General features: G+C 31.6%; 1 long non-coding RNA gene across 2 annotated transcripts; it reads left to right on the top strand.

Annotated features, from left to right (window-relative positions):
• Positions 1-2,109: 2,109 nt before the first annotated feature.
• On the top strand, positions 2,110-8,420 carry LOC127706917 (uncharacterized). 2 transcript variants are annotated; one of them, XR_007984631.1, is made up of 5 exons: positions 2,110-2,260; positions 2,627-2,713; positions 3,260-6,033; positions 7,321-7,710; positions 8,073-8,420. It is a non-coding gene; the product is annotated as an uncharacterized LOC127706917 (long non-coding RNA). The 2 variants fall into 2 exon arrangements; XR_007984630.1 differs by having other exon boundaries at positions 7,321-8,420.
• Positions 8,421-10,315: the final 1,895 nt, after the last annotated feature.

The raw sequence follows: 10,315 nt of genomic DNA, 5'->3' as shown, positions 1-10,315 counted from the left end.
TAACACACACTTTTGACTAAAAAAATGGAGACATTAAAGTCATGACATCCGGAAATATTTTGAAATCGGCTTCAGTGGAGGTCCGCCTAATTTTCTACATCCAGAAAAATCGCATCGTGTACACACGATAATTGGGTATCGTTTGGTTATTCGGATGGAATATCGTATCGCATGAACATAAAGATGAGCGATTTACCGTGGCGATATCATCGTTAAAACACGAAGTTTAATTAGGTAATTTTATTCCAATCCTTTTGTCTCCTTTAAGTTGTAAATAAATTGGGATTTAAAACTGACGAGGTAAGCAATCATTACACTTTTCAATCTTTCCGTATTTACATCAATTCGGGTAATCAACATTTGGGAAAATTAGAATTACGTGATCAATTTGAGTCTTTTTCTGCCTCAAACTATCTATTAGGTATTATTTTACTATTTTTTTTACCATTACACAATTTTAAGAATTCTTATACTTTTTTGAGTTGCTGTACGAATTTAATTTTTCATTACAGCCACTTTTCTTAAATTGTAAGACGGCAGGATTGTATATATAGAGTAGTAATGTCTTCAAAATTGTCGGTTATTTACCATATCAACATATGTAGATGTGGTATGGTTACCAATGACACAATACTCTAGCAGAAACCAAATGACTAGTAGTAAACAAATTTTTGATAACCGTACGACAATCAACAATGAGCTAAACCCATACCACATAGTAGGCTATACAAAGCTTCGAAATGACAAATTTAAAACAAATCAAACAAGAAAACTAACGATATGATCTATAAACAAAAAGAAAATAAACGAAAAAAAAATGATCTACATTATCAAACGACAATTACTGCATTGCAGGCTCATTACTTGGGACCAAAACATTTAGAATGTGACGGAGTAAGACATGCACAGTGTTCAAATCGTAAACGACTGCGTATTATTGCAAAATCAGAAAACATTATTAAAAGTCGCTAAAAATGAATTAACTCGTCAAATCGTTACCATGTTTGTTGTGTTTGTATTGTCACTTTGTTATAAACTATAGCGCAATGTCAGTGTTTTTTTATGCGGATAGTTGTTGGTTTTAACTTTCTTTTAGTAGTCTTTTAGTAATCTTGTCGAAATTTGAACGGAGTTTGTACGTTAACGTTCGAATTGATTATCACATGGATATATTGTCAAAAAAAAAAAAACACCCGCTTATTGTCAACATATTGTGTTTTTGTGTACTTGTGTTGACGTCAAATCGATGATTGTTTCCTATTTAAATATATATAACGTCGTTTGCCCTAAGCTTAGCAGAGCATCATTTATAATATATACATCGGAATAAAAAAGGACCATTGTGTTTTAATACAAAAACAACAAAAACTGCACAAACAAATAATCATCATTAATGACAATGTATATAATTGTATTACATAGGTAAACATTGAATATTTGGCATTTGTACATCTACCCGCAACATGATTTTGTTCGAAATCACAGTTGAACAATATAACTGAGCATTTTTGAAAAAAAGTTAGAGAAATTTAATTTTGTATTACTGATAATTGTTGCTCTGATGGCTACTATGACCACGCGTACCTACAATTATACTATATATAATCTTTTAAATCGGTTATTGTATACAATGACCAACATTAAAACATAAAGCATTGGAACTTAAATACATTATTGTTCTATTCAATTCCGCGTAGTTGCAATGCTTTACTCGGCATGAACACATACGAGCCACCTGTACGCATTTTGTGTAAATGATATTGGTAACACTACTCCGATACATTCGATATAGGTTCATGAATATTTTGCATTCCTTCAACCACGTGTCGACAGTTTGTCGTGCAAATTGCAGTAGGACATAGTTAAGTCTATGAATATGTTATAGTAGGAATCCGTATCTTTTTGTTTTAATGAACTAACTTTAACTTTTACACGAGATTCAACACATCCATAACCAAACTAGGTGTTTATTTCTTAAATTACACATTAAAGTTTTGGTATTTCTCAGTTATCATTAATCTGAATGAAGATTCCTCATTTGCCTATTCATGTACAGATAATAATACTTTGAAAAAACGCAGTAACAAACTGCAGTCATTTAATCAGATCATCCAAACATGAATGTTTTGCAATATGCATGATATATATATAAGACATCCATGTGTGCTAATTATAATAGATATTTATCTCATTAATTTACAGATTGAACAAAAGTGCTATATTCTAATTGTCAAACCAAACAGACATTTTAGATCGATAGGTAAACATAACGTGTTGATTTGATTATTTTAACATATCGTTCATATACAGTTAAATATCCGGTGGCTGTATTATTTATAACAAATATAAAAGACATTTGCACAAGACACTATTTGCCTGTGATATTTTAAGTGCATACATATACATCGGTTTATATATTGGTAATTTTCCCGATAGTATATTACTCGTTATGAAAATTATGAATTCGGAAAATGTACCTCTCTACATTAAAACTAAAATATAAAAACTGTATTGATGTTAATCAAATTATGTTAGAAATGTTCAGATCAATGCATTAAATATTTCAAATAAAACTATGCATTTCTCTGTATATACTTTGTTTTAAATGATTATTATTAAATTTGAGGGTGATTTAGTATACTGTATAAATTATTGATAATGTTTGCCGACATCAATCTATCGAAACAGTGTCAAAACGTTGCCAAAATACATGGTAGGTTGATCTCATTACATGTTTATTAATTGTAAACATGGTATCAGCTCCGATTCATTTATATTGTACTATTTAAAAGCATACCATTATGCCTTCTTGTATTAAGTGGATTGCATCTCTATATCAGTATTATTTGAGAGAAACAAAACATCATCAGAAAATTAACGTAAAAGAGTTACATTTATTTTTTTTTTGTTTTATCTTTGTATATTTATCCTTGTTTTCTTGAATCGTGTATTTCCCCCGAGTGTTAAATCATACAAACTTCCAGACATACAACACATTAATGATTTGTTAAATGCAATTTTAAATCATTGAAATTGAAAAAGAAAAACATATATTAAGATTGCAACACATTTTGAAAAATCGCAATACTGTTTTGTATTTGTAGTTATATGTATACCCCTCTTTTGCAAAATATTACATGATGGTTACATATGATATCTAGTCTTACTGAAATGCGTTTATACATTTATACGTGCATGTAAATATATAAAATTTCATAGGCATCATCAAATCCGAATATTATGTATACTTTTTCTTCAGGTCTTAGAGAAATAACGTTTGTACTTATACAATGTTTGCAGTGACAAATTGTGTGATGTACAATATTACATTTCCTGTTTTATTTACGAGAATTTAACATCGATAAACTACTGTCGCTTCAATTCATCATACAATGGTTATAATTTCTACTTTTCCCGAGGATTTCCAACCCGCTAGCTCATGTGCATACCATATACAAGAAGAAGAATATATACATTTATTCTCACGTCGTCAAAGATATGGTGGCATTTGGATGGTGTCAATTACACACCAACCCGAAATAAATAGATGACCCGGGTTCATTTTGAAATATTTCATGAAACCATTTTTGTTTTCATTTTCGAATTCCTCTTTGTGAACAAGTTTATGTATACTAGGTCATATAATGTACAACTTACTAATACATTAGATCCCGGCAATGTTTAGTAATTTTAAAACCCTGCACAAACTAATTTTAGAAATAGCAAGTAAATGGATTGTCAATTAAGTTAAATATTAAATAAAATTAACACGCTATTTCTGATGAAGTAGTATTGTAACTTAGAACTAATAGACCAATCGTTTATATTATCCTGGTCGTTTTTTAACTTCTAATTAACACATAATAATGTTGAAAACGTTGAAGTACATTTGTATACTAAAAGTAGATGTGTTTTTGGGGGTACACACTTTCAATAGCTTTTTTTTCTATCTAAATCACGATGAAAACAAATTTTATTTCCATTCAATGATATCAAATCTTCTTATCAAAGTTTATTTCAAACTGCGGAAATTTCAAAACTGTTGACAAAAATTGTTGCGGGAAATTAATGTGAGTTAAACATATCGTGGAAGATCATTGCATACAAAGACTATCAATTGTCAAGTGTTAGTAACCTATAATAAACTACTTATTCAAAAGTCAATTGAGGGTTTTAAATTCTCTGATTCAAATCGTATCCTTGTTATTCAACCTCAAATATTTCATCGATAACATACCATGTTCGTCATCTTAAATACTGTTTCTTTTGGTTGAAAAAAGATAGATCTATTCTTAATACACTACACTTTTACGGTCAATTGGAAATACACATTATCATGATAATATAATACTGCACCTGCACACAGATTGTATAATATGTCTACCGCCGGTTTTTTGTTCAGGGGTTTGCATGATTAAGGATGTATTCTTCTGACATTTCAGTCTCGTTGAAATCTCATTCTGGAATAATTTCCAAAACGTGTTATACAAATGGAAAATATCGTTGAATTTAAATAATATCATAATCAGACTTAATTCTGTAAAAAAAAAGTGTATTTCCAATAAGTAGTTGTTTCGAAATAAAATTTCAAATTTTATGACCAATCAAGTCAGTCTCATTAGCCAAAATGTTGCGAAAATGATTGAGGGGTACAAGAAATGATTTTACCAGATACATGAACATCCCATATAACTTTTTTCTTTTCAAATTTCTTAAATATGTATTTTTACAATCATTTAAAGCAAAGAAGTTGAAATAATATGCTTTTTGTTAAAAAAAAAGAGAAATCCCAAATTTACAAATTTGACAACATGGTAAATTTGACCGGAGAAAGCATCAAAACTTTATAAAACTTTCTTAATAAATCTATTCAGATTGGTCCACCTCATCTTGTGTGCAAGTATGAAAAAAAGTTTAATTGTGAAACTGTATTCTTTTTCATGATAATAGCCCAAAAATGAGTAAAAATTGATGAAAAGTGGAAAAATTATCAAAAATGGGTAATTTCAACTGGCTTTTCAAAAATAGAAGTGCACCACCATATGAATTTTTCTTCACCAAAATTTTTTTTTACAGTCTTACAAACCCAAAAATTCAGGTTAAGAAAACAAGTTTAATTCTAGAAATTGTTGGCTCCTCAGAGGTGTACATCCTTAAATGCAGAATCGTAAGGTTTATGCATTCGTCTTATAAACACCCATCTAATAAGTTTTTACAGGTTTGAAATAATTTTATTGCGTAATTTTTTTTCGAAAAAGTTCGAATTTGACACTGTTTTTATATATATATATATTTTTATATTTGATTCAAATGTAACTATTTTATATAGTTCATACGTTTTCAGTTCCATTTCATCTCAATAAATCATATTTCAGCTTGATCATATAATGTGAAAGGATAAGTTGTATGGCTGTCAATCAGGGCCCGTTTGTTCAACTTGTCGTTAATTTAACGTAAGCGTAAAATGTAACGTGTCGTTAAAATCTCTAACGTGTCGTTACTTAACCCATGGTTAAAATGGTGTTGTTCAACGTGGTTTAATATTTTAACCACTCTTTGAATATTTAACTAAAGTTAAGAGAATATGTTTGTTACCCACAATGCATTGGTTTGTTAATATTTATTTCAACATGGCTGACATTTTTTCTGCTAAAAAACAAAGTGACAGAAAACATAACTTTACTCAAGAAGAAGTAAATGTTATACAAGATCAAGTACAAACAAATTACAAAGTGTTAAATGAAAAGTTTGGGGATGGAGTTAACAATTCCAGAAAGACTGCTGTCTGGTTCAGGATTTCTATCTAGGTCAGTGCTCTGGGTGTTGCCAACAGGTCTACCAAAAACTGTAAAGACATGTGGGCTAACACCAAGAAGGAGACTAAAAAGGTGTTTAGCAAATTGAAAAAAGAGCAGAGGGCTACTGGTGGTGGTCCACAGCTAAAAAAATTGAATCTTGCCATAGAAAGGACAATAGACCTTTGCAAAGACTCAGCTTCTTTCAAAGGTTTTGAAGGAGTTGAAAGTGTACTTGGTATGTATCAGTAACTAATTCATACTCTTTTGTGAATATATAACAATAATAAATCTTAAAATGCAATTCGTTATTCTCTCCGATTTCCTGTAACTTTTTGTTGATAACATTTTATTTATACTATGACTTCCAAAATTGACAGGTAGTTAGCTGATTTATTGATCCTTAATCATGTGTAAGCTTATTATTTAATTGGCATTCGGCTATATTCTGTTTTACTCAGTGAATAGTAAGTTATTTTAATTCATTTAGTCAATTATTTATGTCGTCTGCATTCACATATTTACGTCCTAAATATTAACCTTGAAAGACGCTCAGCATGCTAATGAACATATTAGGTTTTGAACCTTATTACCTCATGACACACTTTCTTCTAACGATGGTTGATTTTAAATATTGTCATTTGACAATGTTGTAATAATGGTTTGGAACAATACATGTTCAGTTTAAATTTTCGTTTATTCATGGAAGAACCTGCTTGCTGTTAATTCCCCTTGATTTGTAGCCGACAGGACGATGTCTCTCGGACCCTGGCTAACCCGTACATTAAATTCGATCGTGGAATACGCTCGTAAAGGCCTAGATTAAAACAATTTTATTAATAATCTTTTGATGATCGTTCAAGATTTTAAAAATAAATATATATATAGATGGTGTTAAACTTGGTGGGATATAAGTGAAAAATTGATGTTGATAAAAAGGGGCAGGGGGTCCTACAGAAAGGTATACATAGAAGTGCAACTGGAACAGGTCCTTTTTATTTTGACAAATATACCAGGGGGATGCAATTTCAATAGTGTAAAATGTAGATGGGCCAGTAGTTGTCATTTTACAATTAGCAATATATATATAGCCAGTAAGTGAGATTAAGAGTTTAAATCCAGCACGGGGCAGTGCACTCCAATCAAATGATAATTGACTAAGGATTGGAAATTTTCCTACCTAATGTCGGGTGTTTACTCCAGCTTCATCCACCAATAAAAAATGACTTCCACGAAATAGCACCAATCCATGAATCCATCAAAACCAATAGATTTACTAGAAAATTATTTTAAATGGTGCAATACTGCCTCATAATTGGACAGAAGTTTGTCTTCTGATATAGTTCTGTTACTAGCCATCTCATTTTGGTTGTCATTGATGCATATGGTTTGTCAGGCTAGGTCAATGAAAGCAAAGAAAGAATGGCTAAACAAAAAAACCTCTTTAAGTAAAAAAGATTAACAATAGACACACATGACCTCCATTCATGGTAATTTATAACAACCACCTTATTATATTTTCTAGTTGACAACTCAGGTACATTGCCAGAGGAGAGTGCAACAAATTTCCATGACCTGTTTGATACCCCTCCAAGCCACCCACTTTCCCTATCTGGATCTGATTCCATTCATCAGCCATTACCACTTCTACCACTTCTATCAGCTGTAAATATCCAGATGCAATGCCCAGCAGCTGCAGTAGTTGAGCTGGGGACTCTAACAACACAGAAAGCAGTAAATTCAAAGAAGAGGAAAGCAACTGCTGATGATGTTTATGAGCTAAAATTAAAATTTCACAATTGCATTTATTTTAGAAATAATCCAGAATAATTTAGAAACGATTGACATACCATTGTCTTATAATGAATGACTCGGTGGTAGGTTCAAGACTGTCATAACTCGGAAAAATGAAAAGGTAAAAATCCATTATCAACACTAAGAAAAATTTACCTTTTGGATCCCCATCGATTTGTTTGTATCTATAGGCAATGATGTGAGACCGTAAATTGATCTTGAATTACACTTAATCAACATTTCATTTTTAAATGTTGCAATTTTCATCTTTATGAAAATCGTCCAATAAAAATAATTTAAATTTATGGTCTTCCAGCCTCTGGACAAAGCATATGTCCAACAGGTCATACACTATATATGGAACTCTCAATTTCATGCAATACTTCTGTAAATTCCACAAGAGTTGTACGGTATACAGACACATATAAAGATATACCGGTATGTTAAAAATATAGAGATCTACATGTATCATTTTCATTTCAGATCCTGTATTTGAAGGGAGAAATGGCAAAGCAGACTAAAGAGATGAGGAAATTAGATCTTCAGATAGAGTTGCTGGAAGAAATGAAACGAGACAAAGAGAATACTCAACTAACATTTTCTCAACTTTCAATGAATTAAATTATTTATTTTTCTTATCAATCAACAAATATTTGCCAGAAAAAAATGCCTGTGTACGGTACCAAGTCACAAATGATGTTTTGGATTCAATTTCTTCGTTCAATAATATTTTGCATTTTTTAATTTTGATATATATATATATATACCACTTTTGAGTCTCCTTGTGTTATTGTTTTTGGTGTATTCGAGACAATTGAATTTTACAATTTGTACGTTTTTTTTTTTTAATTCTGGCTATGCATTTATTGGAAATGTTTATATTTTGACACTGTGTTCTGACCTTGGATTTGACCACTCTATTTTTATAAAGGCCATTCATTTTGATTGTTTGCTTTTGCATCTAGTGGCAAATATTTCATGCAATTTTATGATGAGAACAAATTAACAAAGAGTACAATAGGTATGATCAGACCCCTCACAAGTTTTTGTAAGAGCTCTTATAATGGAAACTATGGGAGAGGGGGGCGGGGGGGGGGGGAGGGAGGGAGGCTTGTATGAGATTTAAAGAAAAGGCAGGACAGGAGTTGTGAGTATAAAAAAAGGCAGGATGACAATTTAGAAAAAAAGTGTGAAAAATAAAAAGGTAGGACAGGGATCACAACTAAAAGAAAAAGGCAGGACAATTTTTTTTTTCATCCTAGCCTGCCCTCCCCCCTCCTCATCTAAAAATTAAATTGTAGCTCCCTTAATGTCTACCTGTCCTTTTCATAATTAGTTTCTTTTTTGTGTCCCTTTTTTCCCTATATATTTTCTTTCTCCTCGATTGAAGTTTTTTTTGCATTTGTTGTACGAAACTGCTGAGGTTATTTAATCGTTGTAGCTATGCATCATAAGGGGTGTTTGTAAAGATGATTCGTATATATATTATTTGTACATACATCTGGAAATTACTTATCTCGTTTGAATTGTTTAACATTCGTCATTTTTGGGCCTTTACAGCTTACTATGTGGCGTGGATTATCTCATCGTTGAAGGCCGTACGGTTACCTGTAGATGTTAACTTCTATGTAATTTAGTCTCTGGTTTTGAGTATTCTCATTGGCAATCATACCACATATTTTTATTTTAACATATTTTAAGTCTTCTATAATTATTCTTACCTCAGAGTGCAAAACATGAAATCTTCTCTTTAAGATTCCAAAAGCCCTTTCAATAGTGGATCTTGTGCTGGAGTGTGCTCTATTAAATCTTTGCTGGTGTCTTTCTCTGGGATTTGGATAGGGTGTCATGAGAAAAGGGCGACATGCATACCCGCTCTCTCCGAGGATCAAACCGTCTACAAGTCCTCTGTTGTTTGTCTCCAGGTAATGACACAGGTTTGAGGTGTTGAAGATATGGGAATCAAGGGTTGACCCTTGCCAGTTACCACATATATTGGTAAACTTCCCTGAAAATATATTAAACTACTTTAATTTTATGAGGAGTACTAATTCAATGTTACAGTTAAACTGCAGCTTGAAAAAAGATCAGTTTATTGTTACTTGTGACAAATAACGAAGGAAACGTACTTATTTTTTTCCTGAAAACAATTTTGAACATACATAAATTATAAAATTATTAAATATACTGATAGGTTCAATCAAATCATCATGGAATAAAAGTTAAACGTACAAAAAAAAAACCGGAACAGTAATATGCTTTCCTTCATAAACATTGTATACATTAGAAATAGTACATATGATTTAAGTGGCACATATAACAGTGTTTGAGTCCCCTCACAGGTGCGCGTTCTAATTGAAAAAGATAGCATACAAAGTAAACCATTATAGGTCAAGGTACGGCCTTCAACACGAAGCATTGCCCTCACCAAACAGCAAGCTATAATGGGCCCCAAAAATTACTAGTGTAAAACCATTCAAACGGGAAAACCAACGGTCTAATCTATATAAAAACGAGAAACGAGAAACACGTATGAATTACATAAACACACGACAACTACTGTACATCAGATTCCTGACATAGGACAGGTGCAAACATTTGCAGCGGAATTAAACGTTTTAATGGTACCAAACCTTCTCCATTTTCTGAAACAATAGTATAACATCACAACATAGAAAGACACACTATAAAAAATCAATTGGAAGGCTTAAGTCAATAAAAAAACG

The sequence above is a fragment of the Mytilus californianus genome, unplaced genomic scaffold, assembly GCF_021869535.1.
Source record: "Mytilus californianus isolate M0D057914Y unplaced genomic scaffold, xbMytCali1.0.p SCAF_6, whole genome shotgun sequence".
Lineage (NCBI taxonomy): Eukaryota > Metazoa > Mollusca > Bivalvia > Mytilida > Mytilidae > Mytilus > Mytilus californianus.
This window is presented reverse-complemented; position numbering and strand designations above follow the sequence as displayed.